The sequence below is a fragment of the Adiantum capillus-veneris genome, chromosome 6 (genome assembly GCF_014529385.1).
Source record: "Adiantum capillus-veneris isolate H3 chromosome 6, ASM1452938v2, whole genome shotgun sequence".
NCBI lineage: Eukaryota > Viridiplantae > Streptophyta > Polypodiopsida > Polypodiales > Pteridaceae > Adiantum > Adiantum capillus-veneris.
The window spans coordinates 26,445,050-26,466,952 of NC_140936.1; positions in this window are offsets into that span (position 1 = coordinate 26,445,050).

Sequence of the window (21,903 nt, forward strand, 5' to 3'; positions counted from 1 at the left end):
ATGCTACAATGTACATAGTGTGATATATGCGCACACGGAGGCCCATGGTTGCAGGCATGTACATACCTTGCCAGGCAAGCTAGGCCACGGATGTGGCACCATTGCATGTTTTACCACATTAGCATATGCCTAATTTGCTTTAGGAATATATAAATATCAAGTGCTTCAAAGTGTCATGCTCGTTTTGCCTAGAAAGTTCAATGCGGGCGATCTTGGCCAAAAATAGCAGGTTTTGTACGCGGGCGTAAAAGACGTGTCCAAAGTGCTTACCAAGTGGAAAAATGAATTTTGACATGAAATTTGAGCCCAGTGGGATCTTTCCTCAAATTTAGGAAATTCTCCCAGCTCGTTTGGGCTTTTTACGATCAAAAAGGTGCTTTTTGGGCTAAAAATGGCCATAAGATGGTCAAAAATAGCTCAAAGTGCCACATCATCGATGGTGCCATCGTTTCCTAAGTAGAGATGGAATTTTTAGAGCCAAAAATGAGCTCATTTTTGCATATAAGCAAGGAGTTATTTGAGAAGGGGAAACCCAAATTGGAGGCCTCACAGCCTCAAGCCTGTAGTGGAAGCATCACGGGACTACACTAGCACCCTGTAAAGGAATGGCTGTATCTCCTTGATCATGTGCTCAAATGAGCTCATTCGCGGATCTAAAATTTCTCACACAACTTATGAAACGACGGCACCATTGTTGATGTGGCATTTTGAGCTATTGTTGACCATTTTGTAGCCATTTTTTGCCCAAAAATGTCCCTTTTTGTTCGTAAAAAGCCCAAATGAGCTGGGAAAAATCCCTTAATTTGTGGAAAAATCCCATTGGGCTCATATTTCATCTTGAACCTCATTTTCTCACTTGGTAGGCACTTTGGACACGTCTTTTACATCCGCGCACGAAACCTACTATTTTTTGCCGAGATTATCCGCATTGAACTTTCTAGGCAAAACGAGCGTGGCACTTCGATACAGTTGACATCTGTACATTTCTAAAGAAAAACAGGCATATATTTGTGTGAAAAATCATGCCATAGTGCCACATCTAGGGCCTCGTCCGCCCGACAAGGTATGTACACGACTACAACCGTGGCATCTATTTTCGCATATATCACACTATTTACATTGTAGCATTTGGTCCCACACATCATAAACATAAAGAGTGAGATAGATATTTTGATTTCACATTTTGGACATGCCATGGTGGCACGACATACATCCCTTCTAAACTTGCACATCCTTCGGCATGTGCCACACATATCTTTTGAAGGTTCAATCTTCATTTAAGTCAACATACATATCAATTTCGTCATCACTTGCAACGAAATCTAACGTATCATCCAATTGTTCTTCATCCACATCCATACAATTTTCATCGGAGCCTTCATTCTGACTTTCCTATGAATCAAAGGGATCTGTATCACCTCTTCTTTTGAATAACTTGATTCTTTTCCCTGCGATGGGAATCTTCATTTTTGTCCCATCTAATTCAGGCAAGGTGTAAGTTGCATTCCCATGTACATGTTGAACCACATAAGGACCAAACCATCTCTTTGAAAGATTTCTTATTGTTAAATGTTGATTTTCAAGACTACTGTCATACACCAACACCCAATTACCTTCCTCAATAGCTTTAGGTCTAAGCCTATGCCTCTTATCAAATCTGTCCTTATTCTTTAACCTTGCATCTTTCAATCGTGGTATTGCAATCTCAATATCTTGGGGCCTTCTTTCTAACTATTGTATGCACAAAGCAAGAAGGTCTTCCCTACTCAATCAATCTTCCCAAGGTAATACACTCCATGTGGTAATTACATCCTCAATTGGCATTATAGGTTTTGGACATACATCAACTCAAAAGGCATATAACCATTAAAAGAGCTATGAGTTGTACAATCATCCGATAAAGCATAAAGCAATAACCTAGGCCACTCTCCCATTTTACCTTTGCAGGACTTAGCCAAAGCTTTAATGATAGGAGGATGCTCACGCTCTGATCTACCATTTCCCTTAGGATTATATGCAGTAGTGAGAGCAAGTTTAATGACCAACCTAGAGAAAAACTCCCTTGCTTTGTTAGCATCCAACTCACCCCTGTTCGCTGTTATTTTCCCAACACAGCCATAGCGACTAATTACATCATCCAAGAGTAACTTACATATCCCTTCTCTGCTTTTTGTTCTTAGAGCACGACCTTCAACTTGGTTGGTTAAATCTTCCCGTGCAAGCACTATGTATCTCATTTTTCATAAGTCTAATGGCATTGTAACTAGATCTACTACCCAATTATAATGCATGACCAATGGGTCAGTAGGGTGCAACCCATCAGAATGACGTACATTTGAATACATTTGACAGGTTTCACAAGACTCCACAAAGTGAGATACATCTTTATACATGCCTTTCCACCAATATCTCTCTTTCATTTTAGTAAAGGTGGCCCATACACCTTTATGTCCAGCATAAAGACTCTCATGAAACTTTTCCATAAGCTCATTTTGAGCATCCTTATCATTCACGACTCTCAAGGGCATTCCATTTCTTTGTTTTGGAGGCTTCCATAAGTACCCATCTTTCAAAAAGTATCCATAGGCCTTTCTCCATATTCTTTTGAACTCTTGATCAACCCACCCTTCTTGCCTTGTCAAAGTGCTCAATAGCGTCCAATGAGCAACCAGCCACCTTGATATAGGTCCTCAGTAAATGACTCAAGTGCATTTGATAGGAAAACATGATCACCCTTGGCATGAGAGATACTTTAGAATTGTGTGTCTACATCGCCCTCGACAACCATGTCTTGTTCACTTTCATACCTTGCTCTTGAAATTAAGCATATCTGCAACTGGATTATCTTTCCCTGCAATATGCTTAAATTCTGGATTCAAGGACTTTATGTAGGCAATCCATCTCAACATAGCAATGTCGGGAGTTGAGCAGCTAGTGATCATTCCAAGAAGGGGTAGACAATCAGTCTGGACACTATTACACTTGCTCCTATCAAATACTCTTTGTCACATTTCAAAGTTGTGACTACTCCCCATAACTCTCTTTTTACCTGTGGATAGTTGCGTTGACGAGCACTTAGGAGTTTTGCTCCAAATCTCACCACATATCGCTTGCCATCATCATCATCTTGCCCAATCGCCCATCCAATTCCCGTGGGGCTATTGACCACTGTCACAATTACATATCTTCCACATTCATAGTTTGCGTTCCTCAAAGTTGGAGACATATGCAGCCACTTCTTTAATTTTCTCATGGCATGTGTATGCATTCCTTCCCATTGAAACTTTTGGTTCTTTCTCAAAAGTTGATACAAAGGCTCTGCTACATGTGCATAATGCGAAATCCAGATAACATAAAACACGCATGCACCCAAGAACATGTGAGCCTCAATGACATTTATACATTTCTCTTTCATTCTGTGAATTACATTAATCTTTGCAGGACAAGGCCTTCTACTTTTGTCCAGACAAGGTAAGGTGCACCTCTTCCAGCCTTGACAAGATATTATCACAATCATTGATATGGTTTGCACATACTTGCAGCACCCCTCGCGTCTAGAGCCACATCTATATCACTTACATCACATCCTTTGATTGGCATATCATCAAGGAAAGGCATTGTAGTTTGCGGTATGAAGTCACATAGGACTTTGTTCCTACCACTCATCATATGTGCAACTGAATTAGTTGCCCTCTGAGGTAAGGTGCGCATCCTTACTAAACCCAAGGGTGTCTTCATGGTAGTCAAGTCTCTGCTTTCCATTGCTAGTTGGAGCTGATCATACCCTGAGTACAAATCTCCCATAGAATATATTTCCCTTCCTGCAAATGCCTCCGCAAACTCATCCACAACTAACCCTATACCCACATTTGTGATTGTCACCTTATTTACAGGTTGCATATCCTGAATAAAGTGTAAAGAACCATTTTTCTTCGGAACTGTGAACCACCTATTTGAATATGGAGCACAAAAGGGCTCCAAGATACCCATCTTGATCTTTTCATTAAGCAACTCAATGAGTTTTGGAACAGGAATAGGCCTCAAGTTCCAGGGTACACGAGGGATAGTGAAGATCACCATAGGAGCAACAATGGATGGATCAACACACCCTATCTCATAGGGCTCAAATGAAAAATCTTTTCCGTGTTTGGCAAGCATGTCTTCAAAGCATATCTTTAAGCTTTTGTCAAACTGCCCTCGCAACCAACCTTTAACTCCTTCAAAGAATCTTGCATGAACTTGTGTCCAATCTTGCTTGGATCACGAAGGCTAGATTGCAACGCAGCTCTTTACATCTTATTTGTGCAATCTTTTGATAGAGGTAATGCCATTGGTTTCACTTTCTTTTCCAAAGACTTAACCTAGTCTCCACTCATACATCAACACCTTGAGCATTTTTGAACTCCTCAATGACTTTGTACATTTCTGTTGAGCAAACTTTCACAACCTTACTTTCCATACGCGAATGCAATCCACCAAAGACTCCAAGACTTGCATAGTGTCCACAAACGAGCACTCATCAAACACACCTGCAATGCATTCACCATCTTCTAGCAAACCATTCATCTTCAAACCTCTTTTACATTGTTTACATGTTGTCGTTCACCCCGCTTTAAGTCCTCACACTTTGTAAATGCAATAGATCCATAGGTTGTTAATCCTACAAAACCTGTAGAAAATTTTTCCTTTGCATATACATCATGCAAGAAATTTTCTCTTCTTGTACCATTGCAATCTCGCTCTACAATGGTACATGGCCAAAACCTTTCATATCCCTGTAGTCCTTGAACTCTTTGTTTGTCTTTGGCAAGGGTTGCTCTCTAAGACTTTCACGGTTCCTTTCATGGTCCACACAAACAGTAAGGAACTGTACTGCATGCTTCTCATCCATGATCCTTATCCTAGCATAAGCTGACCCATCGTCCATTACCTTGGTTTCCATACGAGTAGTAGTGATGTATGGTTTCCCAAGGATAAGAGGGTATGTAGATATCTTCTGCACAAAGAAACTATGGTCATCTTTCACATCCCCTATAGTCACCTTAACATTTTGACAAGCTTTGTACAGCTCCCCTGATGAGTTGTTTGTTGCACGAATCATCCATCCATGATTTATATCAATTGGCCATTTTCCTTTTTGATAAAGGCTCTTTGACATGAGGTTAATTTCTGACCCATGATCTATCAGTGCAATGTATGGCTCTTCTAAGTCTCCCACTTTTAGCAGGGTCTCAGTAGTTGCTCTTTCCCAGTGACTCTTCAAGTAGTAACTCTTGTGAGTGGTCTCATCTTCATCTTCATCATCCAAGAAGAGAACGCGTTTTACTCCTCCCCTAGACTTCTAGCATCCAACAACAGTTTCTTCACCTTGCTCGCCTTAGACCTGTACACCTCGTGCATTTAAAGTCTCTTCTTCACCTTGTACATGGATAAATTCAATAAGAGAATGTTGCTTCCTCTTGATGATATCAATTATCTCTTCATGGAACTCCCTCTTTGCTATTCCACGGACTTCACCCAAGGTAAATACCACCTTGTTGTTCATAATTCTCTCTTTCAAAACCTTTTTGAGATCTATTCGCTGCCTCTATGTCGGATTGGAGCTTGTAGGCCGGACCCTTTTCTTTAGCTTTTGTTGCTTCTTTCTTTTTTTCTTTAGAGGCTTCCTGCATAGGCACTTCGGGGACAGGCATCTGTTGCGGGAAGGAGATCTAGGAGGCACTGTGTCATTTCTACCTCCACCCCTAGTGGCCTGCTTCGAAGGACCTTCATCCCCATTCTCACGCCTACGTTTCTCTTCAACAATGGCCTCATTTGCTTGACATTTGGCAATGTATGCATGCACTGACAAAGAATCTACAGGGTCGTTCCAACATGTTTCTAGCTGAATGCAGTCTCTAGCTTTATGTAAGACCTCTGTAGTCATTTTACCCTTCATAGCAGATTCTATAGTGCATGGCCATAGCTCTTCAATACCATTAAATTCCTCTTCTCAACCTTGACTAATCCCTTTTCCTTAGTAGGATCCACCTTCAACCCATAGGCCGCGGCTTCCTCAACCATTGAGATGGCATGGCTAGTAGCCATGTCCTCAACTAGCTTCTTCATCCCACCTTTTCCAAAGTTCGTCCCTATGAGCTTACCTATTTCACTTAAGTGAATTTTTCCATCTTTAAAGAAAACAAGCTCCTTTGTCAAGCGTCTTTAAAACTTTCACAATCCCTCCTTCCATGGTCAGTACTATCACACCATATGCATCTATTTACAAAGCCTTCTCTGTTTTGAGGTCTTTTCCCTGTAGACTATCCTGATGGTAATTTCCCCTTTTCTTCTAGCCTTGTAAGCTTTAACTTGAGCTCTTGCATTCCCTTGACAATATCATCTAGAATGGACTTGTCACTCTTTAGAACCACAATAACAGGCTTTATAGGACTCTCAGAAACACTTGGGACTTTAGTAGGGTTGACTATCATCTTGTCTCTTCGTCGCTGTTGCTTAGTTAGCAGTGAAATGGCGTCTTCAAGTTCATTCCAATTAGTCTTTAAGCCTTGTTCCACGCCCTTATCCTCAAGTAGTAGCTCTAACTTCTCTTGAATCTCTTTACATGCGGCTTTCAAAAAGAGCTCTGTCTTCTCCAAGTTTAGGGTAGCCTTTTTAGTCCTTGAGAGTTGATCATAACGGCGTTCAAATTCCCTTAGCAGTTCGGTAGGCGAGATCCCCTCTTTTGGCCGAACTACCCACTCTAAAAAATTCCTCTTTGTTATCCTTCCGGAGTCCTCCATGAAATAATCTTCCTTCAAGGCTAATTTGAATGCTTCCCAAGTTTCCCCGTGCTCATTTCTAATTCCCCTTACACGCTCTCTGATCTGGGGAACCACAACAAGTTCAAAACTTTGCACCATCTCTGCTTCGGGCACTCTATGAAGCTCCATCTTCTTTACATATCCACAAAGATACTTTGCTACATATTTACCATTAGAGTGGTCCATTTTCTTCACCACAAATTGAAGTGCTTTGGTGGAGGAAAGCTCCCTCATTTCTGCAACTTCTTGCTACTGCCTAAACACTACAAAAGCTTGTAACATTTGCATTGTTATTTGATCAAACTGAGGCCCATGTTGCTCTTGTTGCTCCATAGCTTTAAACCTTTGTTTTGATACCTAATATAAAGCTTTTGAACCCTCAACCTAGCCTAATTCATGTCGGGCTCACCAAAAACGTGTCAAGAAGTGCGTAGTGCGACTAGGAAAGCACCGGCCTCTAAATGTGAGGATGTGTAGCAAATTCAAGCAAGGCGTAGATGATTTAAAACCAAAAACACACTAAAAAAGAACAAAACTCCAGCCATGAAATTTCCACTTTGAAAATGAACCAAGATCAACTCAAGATTCTTGTGTGTGTGAAGATTAGGTATAGCCTCGCTCCCAATTGCAGAGATGCAGTGCTCATTTGACCTGTTAAAAACCCTAAATTTACGCTTTGATTCTTCATCAAGACCATTTCATGGAAGCTTCAATACCTCATTGGAGAAGCCCAAGTAGTTATTTGAGAAGGGGAAACCCTAATTGGAGGCCTCACAACCTCAACCATGTAGTGAAAGAAGAACGAGACTGCACTAGTACCCTGTGAAGGAATGGCTGTATCTCCTTACTCATGTGTCCAAATGAGCTCATTCTTGGCTCTAAAATTTCTTACACAACTTAGGCAACGATGGCGCTGTCGTTGATGTGGCAGTTTGAGCTACTTTGAGCTATTTTTGACCATTTTAAGACCATTTTTTGGCCAAAAATATCCCTTTTTGTCCGTGAAAAGCCCAAACAAGCTCGGAAAAATCCCTAAATTTGTGGAAAAATCCCATTGGGCTCAAATTTCATCTTGAACCTCATTTTCTCACTTGGAAAGCACTTTGGACACGTCTTTTACATCCGCGCACGAAACCTGTTATTTTTTGTTGAGATTGTCCCCATTGAGCTCTCTAGGCAAAACAAGCGTGGCACTTCAATACACTTGACATTGTACATTTCTAAAACAAAATAGGCATATATTTATGTGAAAAAGCATGCCATAGTGCCATGTCTATGGTATGTACATGACTACAACCGTGGCATCTATTTTCTGATATATCACACTATTTACATTGTAACATTTTGTCCCACACATCATAAACATTAAGAGTGAGATAGATATTTTGATTTCACATTATGGAAGTGCCATGACATGACAATGGTGGCGAGGTTGACTTTGAAACTGCACAGGACAAAGCACTTCGACGCCATGTGTAGATTCTTATACACTCGATGTATAGGAATTGTTTTATAAAATTCAAAGACCAAGTGCCCGATGATCAATGTTGAATAGAGGACACAATGGTGGGAAGGATATATCATTTTTTTTAAAGAAAACGAACAAGCAATTGTACGGCGCAGAGCGTCCAACCAGGCCACAAATCCAGACAAGAGTTATCGTGATGGCAATATGGTGCTCAAACTTAGAATGGGAGTGGAAAATGCAAGAAAAGAACAAGCAAACTACAACGGACTAATGATTTTGTATTTTTTCATTAAATGAAAGTTATGAAATTTTCATGTAAAAAACATTAATTATATATTTCCAAGTGAAATGAAGATTTTCTTACTTTAAAAAGTTGAAATTTTCACATTGTATAAATTGCATTATTAGTTAGAAGACATATTATCATAAGGAAAAAATGTTTTCTAAATGAAAAAAATAAACATTCTTAAAAGCTAATAAGTATTTTGAACTTAAAAAAATAATTTGTATCGCATGATGTATTTGATTTTGTTTCATGAGAATGATAAGAAACAAGGTAAAGTTTTTACGGTGACCTCAGGAAGGCAATATTTTTAGTTGTAATAAATTGTGTGGGTGTGTGTGTGTGACATCAGAGTTCGAGAAAAATCATTTTGAAAAACAGACAAAATTTCCTTTGGGTAGATTCAAAGAATAAATTTTACAAAATAATTGGTATTTTTTTGTACTTTTACTCTATTTTTATAAAAAAAGATCGAACATTGGTGTGTGTGCATGCGTGCATGTGTGTGTGTGTGTGTCTGTGTGAGTGTGTGTGTGTGTGTGTGTGTGTGAGAGAGAGAGAGAGAGAGAGAGAGAGAGAGGAGGGGAAGTAGTATTGAAAAAAAATCGGGTCCAATGTATTTTAATCGTCTAAAATTATAAAATCGCAATTATATTTTGAGCTTGCTTTTTAAAAATTCAAGAAATTTACACAAGTTTTAGTGTTATTACCTGCAAAAGCTTTAAATTTTGACCTAAAAATCAAAAGAATTTCAAATTTATCCTTATTTTCATCGATTAGAGAGAGGAAAAGGATCTTCGTTATAAATTTTTAATGCCTACACCACTAACGCCTTTTAAAAACACTAAAATGAAGAAAAAATCATATTGTATGTAATCAAATGGTGATGAAAAAAGTAAAGTGCAAACAAAAGGTACATTAAGTTAATGTGACTGTGAAATTTTTAATGGTGAGAGATTTGCAAGTTTTCTCGACCAAATCCTCTATATGGCCTTCTTACGCCAAAAATTTCTTTCGTGTAGAAAAATCTGTTATGAAACACAACCCCCCCCCCCCCCCCCCCCCCCCCAAAAAAAAAAAAAAAAAAAAAACACACACACACAAAGGCTTGGTCCACAATTTACTACATTCGTGTAATTAGCAGTATGGCATGTACGCGCTAGTGCCATATTGCCGTGGCCGTTCCTCGTTTATATATGACACGGGGTCCAACTCGTGGGATCGATGACAGGGCACGTTCACGATAGGGGCGTGCGATTTGGGCCGCCAGATCTCCGCAGCAAGGGGGGGGGCAAGATTTATGTACGTCTGGAGTCGCGGTATCTGTACTGATGCACGATAGGTGGGATGGATAAAGCTGCGGTGATAAAGCTGCGGTGCGTGGTGGGGGAGGTCCTGGGTTCAAGGTGCGACGGCTAGAAGGAAACCCTAATTTTTTGTCCACCTGGAGATTTAATCCATGGTGGATCTCGTGGCGGCGGTCCATCCCTCGGTTGGCCCCATGTGCTTTATGGACGAGGGTGGCCGTTGGAGCCTATGTACTATGGACTCTGGAGAATGCAGGGTCGTGGCACTGCGCAGCACGTCGCGGACTCTCTCGGTTGGTCAATGCTTATCGTCTGAATATGGAGAGAGAGAGAGAGAGAGAGAGAGAGAGAGAGAGAACAAGAAGTATAATACTACGGAATCGTACGATACAAAATGGTGCGGGTCAAGATGGTGACTTGGGCGTGGATGGACGTGTGTAATATTCTGTATGGGCCGGACTGATCTACATGAAATATGGATACATCCTATTTAGCAGAGTAATATTCACAGGCAGCCCAGAGAAGATACTGCATGTGTCGTTATGACGGCCAGACAGCAGAAAGATGCTCATTACCAGAAAAGCACTTGTGAATATAAGGCCGCGTCTTATTCTGCAAGTAGTCTGGCAGCTCACGCTGATTTAACTGTCTCAACTGCAAAAGCAAGAAAGAAAGGCAACTCGATCAGAGAAAAGATAGCATCAATACGGAAGGCAATGGGGTCTTCGGCAGCTGGGAGACCCACTTCAAACGAGGTGCCGCTGACTTCGCGTCGTCGGCATAACTCCATCGATGGATCCGAGCACCGCCGTGTCGATGCTATGCAGAAAAACGAAGTTCGCATCTTGCAGAAGGAGCTTGATGCTATGCAGAAACCAAAAGAAACAAAACTGAAGCTTCTGCCTACGTATGAAGAGCAGAACAGGGGAAAATCAGCACCGCAGATAATTCAGGAAGGAGGAGTTTTAGCACTGGATCGGAAGTTTAAGGCAGATCCCATTTTGCGTTTACGGTCAGCCGATCAGAAATCTGGGGAGGATCTTCATGCATCACAAGCTTATGAAGATGGCCAGATCCCCAATTGGTCACCTAGTGCTGCTGTGAGGGAGGAATCAGTAGGATCTCTCAGCCACAACCAAGAGTCTAAGGAAAACATTGTTAATGTGCAGATTCAGTCCAATAAAGGCATCAACGATGAGAATGAGGGGCCGACAGCTCCCAGCAACAACCTTAAGGAGGAAGCAGAGCTTATACTGGCTCCTTACGTGCAATTCAGAAATGTTGGGCTACTGGCCGTTGCGCCTGCCCAAGTCGACGTAGCCAACGCGCAGGATCACCCGCAGGCGATGCAATATCGCGTGCAGAAGAGCGGACCGAACATACTGGGGAAGGCAACGTCGTATAGTGAGCTGCCTCCTTGGTTTGGCGGTTATAACTCTACTCCTAGGAATTTCGACAAGGCGGCCAAGGAGAATCTTATTGTGATGCCTCGACCTACCTTCAACCATATATACACTGGGTTCTACAATGAAGACGATGTGACGCCTTCCATGCTGTCGGACGCCGTCGGGGCTGTGAAGATGGCGCTCAACAGTTGTGCGTCCCGGCTTGTCCAAGAAGAACGCAAAAAGGTTGGCTTTCCTTCGCTCACTGAACTAAGGTCAATGGTCCAAGATCCCAACATTAATCTTGATCCCCATATTAGCAATTATTTGTCTAGGACAAAGACACACGCAAGTATGTTGGCTAGGGTGTCTACCTCACACCCCAATGTTGAGGTTCAAATTCGAGCTGAGAGGGGGTGGGGATTAGTGCACATCCCAAGATTGACTTTCATCATGAACTTAGTTTATCCATTGCACATGTCCTCTACTTCTTGGCAAATAGAGAGGAGGCTTGGTGACCATAGCAACTATCAATACAAAACTTAAGACATTGAACACAAGCAAAAGTAATCTCCACCCATAATAGTAAACTTGGACACTGTGGTTTAGGCAGAGTATCATAGTAAGTACACTTTTGGAATCACAAAGATGCACATATGCTTGTGACTAGCTTATGAATCTCCAAAGAGCGAAGGAGGGTTAGAGGTTCAGCTATAGCATTTTACTACTTTTTACGACCTCTTTATCCTTCTCCAGAAGCTTTGCTTCCTCTCTATATCTTTGTGTTTATTTTAATGTACCAGATGAGTTCAACAAGGGGGCTTCAAATGAAAATATTTTAATCAACTTAATAGAGATACATTAACAAAAAGGATTTTATATTCCACTTTGAAAAAAAAAACATAAGATAAGGGGTCATGTTGTTCATTCAAACATGTTAAATAGGGAGTTCTTAAAACACCCCACAAAGGGGAGTTCTCAATTGCATACAGGCCTAGAAAGAGGATGGCAAAGATCTTTCGCCCCCTAATCCTCATCGTTGACTCTTGGAAGACACCAACCATTTACTCAGAGGGGTCACTATAAGAAATGCGGAATACAATAAGGATCTAGTAGCAAGAGAGTAGAAAGAGATACGATGCAAAGTAGATTCGTGGAAAATCTAAAATTTAGATTAGCACACTATTACAATGTGATGGCGTCATCCACCCATGCACTCTCGAGACAGAGCTTCGATGAGACAACTAGAGCAGTTAGGAATACAAGAGACTAACAATCCTTCAACAAGGTTGTGTGTGTGTGTGTGTGCGTCTAGTGTGCACACCATTCATCGAATTACTCATTGAGAAGGCCTCCTTATATAGATGTAAGGGAGCCTCTAAACACCCATGTATAATTGCCTTTAGATAGACAAGTCCAAGTAGACCTTGGCCATGCTTCCATGTGTGGGGGCGCCCTGATGTAACCAAGTCCAAGTAGGACTCTCCCATGTGCCCTTGTTTAGCTGCTTTTGGGTAGACAAGTCCGCATAGAACTCGGTTAGTGGCCAAGAAAATCCGGCCGACGACAGTTTTTTATTGTCTTTCGGACACCGTCCGGCCAAGATATTCCGGTGAAATCAATATTTTGATGAAAGAGATTTACTCTATACCATTTACGATCATAAATAAAGATCTCATCAGTGTGCAAAGCTGGAAGTCGACCGAATATATGTGCACAATTGGCTTCTCCTCATATGGGGGCCTTACAAACTGTGCAACATATATTGTGGTGGAAAAACTGAGAGAGGTGGGCACTGCAAGTATACCAACACCCCCCCTCAATGAACATCCGAAGATGCTTAAAGTTGGCTATCCGCCAACTTCAAGATAATGAAGATGTCAAAGTAGCTGGTCTCTCCCAAGAGCTTTGGTGAAGATATCTGCACAATTATCTTCAATAGGACAATACTCTATCTCTACAGTCTCATCCTCAATTATCTCTCAAACATAATGATATTGAACCTCAATATGGTTCATGCGTGCATGGAACACAGGGTTCTTGGCGATCGCCATGCAACTCTGGTTGTTGCATTGAAGTGTTGTTGGCGAATCCACAGGGTTCTTGGCGACAGCCATGCAACTCTGGTTGTCACATTGAAGTGTTGTTGCTGAATCCACGGGAACACCTAGGACCATGAGAACTCACTTGAGACAACTTGCTTCACAAGCTACAAAATAGGCATCTTTATACTCTACTTCAGTTGAAGAAAGAGCGCTAGTTGGATGTTTCTTGATGATCCAAGAAAACACTCAATAACCAAGTAAGAAACAATATCCAAAAACAGAATTTTTATAATCACAATTTTGTGCCCAATCATAGTAGCAATACCCACTAAGAGTATATTATGTGCCAATGCCATAGAAAATGCAGTGGCCCAAAGTAATTTTGATGTACTTTAGAATACACATACCCACCTTACAATGAGATTCCCTTGGTTGGTTGGAAAAACTGCTCAAAACAACTACTGCAAAACAAGTGTCTAGTCTAGTATTACATAAGAAAATCAAACTTCCCACAAGCTTCCTATACTTCTTGATGTCCAATAAAGGATAAGAATCTTCCTTGGAGAGTTTCACATGTGCTAACACGTTTACAATCCATTTTTAGGATCTCTGTTGCATACATTTGTTGAGAGATGAAAAAGCCCTTTGTGGATCGCCAAACCTCAATCCCCAAACAATAGTGTAGTCGTCCCAAGTCTGTCATTTCAAATTCGGAGCTCATCTTCTGAGTTTGTGAATGATCTCTTCATGATCAGTACCTCTGATAATCAAGTCATCTACATACAAGATTATAACGACTTGGTTTCCATTCTCTCTAAACACATACAAATTTGCTTCAGAAGCACTTCTTTTGAGGCCAAGTTTTTTTTGAAACTTATCTATTCTAAAATACCATGCTCTTGGTGATTGATTTAGGTCATATATAGCCGTCTTCAATGTGTAAACCTTCTCTTTTGAATGAGGTGAGTCAAACCCTGGTGGCTGCTCTACAAAAAACTTTACCTTGAGAAGTCCGTTCGGAAAAGAACATAGTATCACCATTTGATAAAAAACCCACAAATAGATAGCAGCAATGCAAGAAGAAGATGACTAGTAGTCAGTCTGGTCGTGGGAGCAAAAGTTTTGCTCAAATTGAACCCTTCAACCTGTGAAAAAACTTGTGCAGCTAACCTTGCATTGTACATTTTCAGTGAGCCATCAACCTTGTGCTTGGGTTTGTAAACCCATTTTGTGTCGATGAATTTCTTCTTTGGTGGCCGATCCACTACTTCCCAACTGTCATTCTTGGTGATGCTGGCATACTCTCGTTGCATTGCATCCTTCCACTTTGGATCTGCCATAGCCTCATCGATAGAGGCTGGCTCCTTGACAAAGGCCACAATTTTTGTCATAAGAGCCATGTTGACCATGTGTTTGGAGGCTCTTCTTTGCTCCTCTAATATCTTTGGTCGCCGCAATCCACCCTCCTCTTAGTGAGGATACTGAACTTGATAATTTTGAGCATCAAAGGGCTATTGAGCCCACTTTGGTAGTGGCTTTTTCTGTGAAGTTGCAACAAGTTAGTTAGATTTAAGTGAGTTGTCATCATCAGACAACTCCTCCTCTTGAGTTTTTGCTTGACCTTCATCTGACACATGTTGAGTTATTTGTTTGTTTGATAAGAAAGTGGACGATCTTGGTTTCTCTACCGCATGTGGCCCTTCTTTACATACCACATCTTGACTGGTGAGTATTTTCTTTGCCTCTAGATCATAGAGACTATCACCCTTAGACTCTTCATTATATCAAAGAAATACATACTTCTTACTTTTGGCTTCTAACTTAGTTCTTTGTGAATTAGGAATATGTACGTAACAAAAACACCAAAAGTTTTGAAATCCAAGACCGAAGGCTTCTTATCATAATAGGGTTCTTAAGGTGTTTTCTCTTTCAAAGGCTTTGTGTAGCTTCGATTAAGAATGTACACTGTTGTACTCACTTCTTTCGCCAAAAAGGAATTAGGCATATGCCTAGCTTTGAGCATGCACCGTGCCATCTCTACCACCGTTCAATTGCAACATTCCACAACTCCATTCTATTGTGGTGTGTGATTTGTAGTAAAAGATGACATTTGATTCCATGCTCATTGCAATGACTATTGAACTCATTTGAGATGAATGCTTCTTTTCTATCTGTGTAAAGATTCTTAACGTTCACCCCTGTTTCATTCTCCACAAGTTTGTGCCACATTTTATATTTAATTCAAAAATCTTCAGGCTTCTCACGAATGGAATACACCCACATCTTTTTACTAAAATCGTTGACTAACAACAAGAAATAGAAAGATCCACCCAAAGCTCTAGAGGAGAGTGAGCTCGATTACTACTCTCATGGGGAAATGGCTTCCTTTTTGTTGCTTGATCATCATACAAGCATCACAACTTCATTCATATATGCTATTTATGACATGTGTGCCACCATCCCTTTTAGCACAACAATGCTTATGTGACCAAATCTCTCATTCCATAATTGAGTTGTACGTTTGTCTACAATGGCCGATCGAGTGCAAAATATTCATAGAGATTGTTTTGCCTTACGTCCTTTCCCATTTTTTTGCCTTCAGAATCCAATATTTTTGCTCCACTTTTCTTGAAATGGACTTCAAGATCACGATTAGTGACTGCAGCATTTGAGACCAGATTCTTTGATTTGAGGCACGTACAACACATCAAAGACCTCTTTAGTTTCACCTATGGATGCTTAAAAAGAATTTTTCCTAGACCCCTCAGCTAGACATTTTGCATTATTCCCAACAATTACACTGATGGGTTCGTGTAGAGGCTTCCAGGAACTATGTCAATCTTTCTTACTAGTCATACGTCGGTATCCACCACTATATAAGCCAAGGACTTCCTTAATGTGATCATGAACACGTTGTCGTGCCATCCCACATTCATAATGAGAAATTAAAATATCTACCTCACTCTCAATGCTTTTGTTATGTGGAACCAAATGCTATGATGTACATAGTGTGATATATGCGAAAATAGATGCCACCGTTACAATCATGTACATACCTTGCCGAGCTGGCGAGGCCCTACACGTGGCACTATGGCATGCCTTTTCACATAAAAATATGCATAATTTGCTTTAGAAATATACAAATGTCAAGTGTTTCAAAGTGGCACGCTCGTTTTGCCTATTCCGGTTTTGAAGGCCCATTTACCAAAACTCATTGAGTTGCTTAATGAAAAGATCAAGATGGGTATTTTGGAGCCTTCTTGTGCTCCATATTCAAATAGGTGGTTCACAGTTCTGAAGTACAATAGTTCTTTATGCTTTATCGAGGATATGCAACCTGTCAACAAGGTTACAATTAGAAACGTGGGTATAGGGCTATTTGTAGATGAATTTGCAAAGGCATTCGTAGGAAGCGCAATATATTCTATGGGGGATTTATGGTCATGGTATAATCAGTTCTAACTAGCAATGGAAAGAAGGGACTTGACTACCATGAGGACACCTTTGGGTCTGGTAAGGATGTGCACCTTACCTCAGGGAGCGACTAACTCAATTGTACATATGATGAATGGTATGAGCAAAGTCCTACGTGACTTCATACCGCAAACTACAATGCCTTTCCTTGATGATGTGCCAATCAAAGGATGTGATGTAAGTGATACAGATGTGGCTCTTGATCGAGGGATTACCGAAAGTATGTGGCAAACCATAGCAATGATTGTGATAATATCTTGTCAAGGTTGGAAGAGGTGAACCTTACCTTGTCTGGCCAAAAGTCAATGTTTGGTGTGAGCGTAGTCCTTATTGTGGGACATATGGTAGAATGCCTTGTGCAGAAAAGATTGATATGATTCAAAGAATAAAAGAGACATGTATTAATGTAACTGAGGCTCGAAGGTTCTTGGGTGCATGTGTGTTCTATGTTATCTCGATTCCACATTATGCGCATGTGGCAGAACCTTTGTATCAATTTTTGAGAAAGAACCAAAAGTCTTAATGGGAAGGAATGCATACCCATGCCATGAGAAAATTAAAGAATTTTCTACTTGTGTCTTTGAGGAAATCAAACTATGAATGTGGAAGATATGTAATTGTGACAGTACATACTAGTCCCACAAGAATTGGATGGGCGATTGGGCAAGTTGATGATGATGGCAAGCGATATGTGGTGAGATTTGGAGCAAAAGTCCTACAGGCTCATCGACGCAACTATCCATAGGTAAAAAGATATTTATTGGGAGTAGTCACAGCATTGAAATGTGACAAACAATATTTGATTGGAGCAAATGTAATTGTGGAGACTGATTGTGTACCCCTTCTTAGAATGATCACAAGTTGCTCAACTCCCGACATTGCAATGTTGAGATCGATTGCCTACATAAAGTCCTTGAATCTAGAATTTAAGAATATTGTAGGGAAAGATAATCCTGCTGCAGATATGCTTTCAAGAGAAAGGTATGAAAATGAAGAAGACATGGTTGTCGAGGGCGATGATGTAGGCACAGAGCTCTATAGTATCTTTCATGCCAAGGGTGATCATGTTTGCCTGTCAAATGCACTTGAGTCATTTACAGAGGACCTATATCAAGGTGACTAGTTGCTCATTGGATGCTATCTGGGCACTTTGACAAGGTAAGAAGGGTGGACTAATCAAGAGTTCAAAAGAATACAGACAAAGGCCTATAGATACTTTTTGAAAGATGGGTACTTATGGAAGCGTCCAAAACAAAGAAATAGAATGTCATTGAGAATTGTGAATGATAAGGATGCTCAAAATGAGCTTACGAAAAAGTTTCATGAAAGTCTTTATGCTAGACATAAAGGCGTATGGGTCACCTTTACTAAAATGAAAGAGAGGTATTGGTGGAAAGGTATGTGTAAAGATGTATCGCACTTTGTGGAGTCTTATGAAACCTATCAAATGTATTCAAATGTACGTCATCATGATGGATTACACCCTACTTACCCATTGGCCATGCATTATAAGTGGGTAGCAAATCTGGTTACAATGCCATTGGGATTATAAAAAATAAGATACATAGTGCTTGCACGGGAAGAAGTAACCAACCAAGCTGAAGGTCGTGCTCTAAGAGCAAAAAGCATAGAAGGGGTATGTAAGTTCCTCTTGGATGATGTAATTAGCTGTTATGGCTATGTTGGGAAAATAACAACAAACAGGGGTGAGTTGGATGTAGAGAAAGCAAGGGAGTTTTTCTGTAGGTTGGGCTTAAACTTGCTCTCACTACTGTATATAATCCTGAGGGATCATTAAAGCTTTGGCTAAGGCCTGCAAAGGTACAATGGGAGAGTGGCCTAGGTTATTGCCTTATGCTTTATAGGCTGATCGTACAACTCATAGCTCATTTATTGGTTATATGCCTTTTGAGTTGATGTATGGTCGGAAACCTATAATGCCAATCAAAAATGTAATTCCCACATGGAATGTATCACCTTGGGAAGATGGAATGAGTAGGGAAGACCTCCTTGCTTTGTGCATATACAACAGTTAGAAAGAAGGCCCCAAGATATTGAGATTGCAGTAGCACAATTGAAAGATGCAAGGTTAAAGAATAAAGACAAATTTGATAAGAGGCATAGGCTCATACCTAAAGCTATTGAGGAAGGTGATTGGGTGTTGGTGTATGATAGCAGTTTTGACAACCAACATTCAATGATAAGAAAGCTTTCAAAGAGATTGTTAGGCCCTTATGTGGTTCATCATGTACATGGGAATGGAACCTATACCTTGCATGAATTGGAGGGGACAAAAATGAAGATTCCCATCGTAGGTAAAACAATCAAGTTATTCAAAAGAAGAGGTGATATAGATCCCTTTGATTCATAGGAAAGAGGCTCTAATGAAAATAGTATGGATGTGGATGAAGAACGAGAGGATGATGCGTCAGATTTTGTTGAAAGCAATGATGAAATTGACATGTATGTGGACTTAAATGAAGATTGAACCTGCGACAAATCAATATATGTGGCACATGCCGGAGGATGTGCAGGTTTAGAGTGGGTGGATTTCGTTTTGTGGCACGTTCATTATAACATTTAATGACCTAGTAACTTGTGTGTAGTGCAAAATAGCATGAGCATAGTGAGCATTTCATTAGAATAGATTCATAATGAGCATAACAAGAGTGCTTGGGTGGAGAGAGAAACAAAAAGCATAATACCTAGTTAGATAGGCATGAACAACACTTCAAAAGAGATTGAAATTAAGCTATTGACAACAGTTGAGGTCCGGATTTACATGAAGCCGGTCCCCCCTTCAAAAGGCTTTGTATTATAGGTTTCCCGCATCAAGGGAGACATTTTACAAGACAATTCTTTGTGTTCCTTCAATAACTAGCTAGTGCAATGAAGATGGAAGCTTCAAGCACTAAGCAAACACTAATAGATCACAACACCAATTCCCTCACGGTCTCAGACCCAAGACCTTGCACACCTTTGAAGATGGTGAGAGCTAGCGGGGTATGAGAGTAGATTGACAGGAAGAAGGAGGACTCTTACAAGAAAAATGTATATCTCCTCACATAATCACTCATATTAGGTTAGCATAGCTTAGTAATTAACATGGTAGAGGAGATGAGCATGCATTGAAGCTTGGCTCTTGGTTGGATTTGCATCACAAATCCAAGAGTTGTTGGTGTAGGCCTCCCTTCTCACAATCTTGGAGTAGGTGATGAGCTTTCCGTTAAAGCTTGAGAAGGAGAGAGAGAGAGTATTATTGCTTCACACATGAGCTTGTGTGAGTATGTGTGGAATAATGCTTGTCAAAATCAGCCCCCTCTCTCTCTTGGTTGACCCCTCTTGCAAATTACTCATGCAGGCACCCCATTGGCCCATGCCAAGCTTAGCCAATGAAAAGTATGCATCATAAGTGATAGCCTTATGACATGTGTCCCCATTTCCCCTTTTGTGAAATCTTTAGGTAATTAATAAATGCAACTCAACTCTCATTGGACCCCTTTGTCTTCTGGCCAATAGGAATCAGGCAAGCCATTAGGCTGCTGAATGCTCATTGGACCCTTTGGGAGACTGTCCAATAGTCTTCTAGATAGCTTAATTCTCATTAGTTCTTTTATTAAGTGTTTTTAAATGAATTAAACTAGATTTACTCTAGCCTAATTCTCATTGGTCCACCTCCATGACCATCCAATAGGATTTGAGTGCACCTTGTGGGCATCTGGGCTAGGGAGCTGACATGTGTCCCTCATTCCCTTTGTGTAAAGGAATCTTGTGAGTGTGTGTGTGTGTTTCTCTCTCATCCCCTACTTATAGGGCTCGCCCCCTCCTATGTAGGAATCATGAAGACTTTTTGTACACACACAAAAAATCCAACTTTTCTAAGCTTGATCATTGGGCACAACCTTTGATTTTTGGAACGTTAGCATTTTGGAAGTCTTAATGGGCTGAACCTTAGTGTCTTAAAAGCCCATTGTTGCACATTTCTCTTTTGCAGATGGCCCCTCCTTTGGATCCCAATTCTCCCTCCTTTGGATCCCTACTGTGGCTAGTCTGCCAGCTTAACCAATATTCTAGCTTTTTCTCCCCTGGCACTTCCCCATATTAAATGATCAGTTTCACATGAAAAATTTATTTAGGAGAATTAGATATTAGTTATTATGACATTAACTCTCTCTTGAAATTATAGTCGTCCTCGACTATGGGATAAAGAGAGGAATCCCAAATCCCGAGCAAAATTTTCCGAGCTAATGCAAGACCGAGCAAAATCTAGCAAAATGTCTCAACATACCATAAAGAGGAGAGAGACATGGCCTTGCAAAAGCACATTCCAAACCTATAGAAAGCATCAAAGTTTTGTGTTTGTTATTAAACTTGCAGTTTAACTAAAATTACAGTAAGCACATGTTTTTCCCTACCAACATATGCAATACTTGTCTCACACATTGATAAAAAGAGTCTGTACGGAAAAAATTAGTCATTAACAGTGTGCCATGCTTGATAGCAAACTAAGAATATATTTTTTTGGGAGCATACACCTACCATGACGATGTTCTTTGGATTGATACAAAACATCCATGCATATCAATAAATAGATCACCCACTGTATAAATATATGTAGATCAAAAGAAACGTTGATGGAGCAAAAGATGTTGTGCGCACACTCACACACCCATACAACTCAACACAACACAAGGAATTTACTTGAATTCCTCATGTCACTCACTAACACTCAAAATCTCCCTAAAAAATCTACCCACAAGCTCAATTCAAACTCCAAACGCCTCGACCTACAAGCCCTTGCCTACCCGTAGACACTACAAGGTGAGTTAAGGTGATCAACACTTGAAATCACGCTTGATGGTGACCAAAATATACAAGAAAAACCATCAAAAAACAAAAACTCCAGACACAAAAGGCCACTCTCAAACCATTGCGAAAACTTCACCAAACTCCACTCTGTTGGACTCTTTGGAGTAGCTCCAACCCTAATGGCACCGATACCGGGTCACATAGTCTTGCAGAAAGCCGCACCTTCTTCCCTCAATTCCTTGCACACACACATCTATGGAAACCTCATAACTTCCATAGACTCTCCCAAGTGAAAAATTGAAGAGAGAAAGCTCTCATTCACTCCTCCA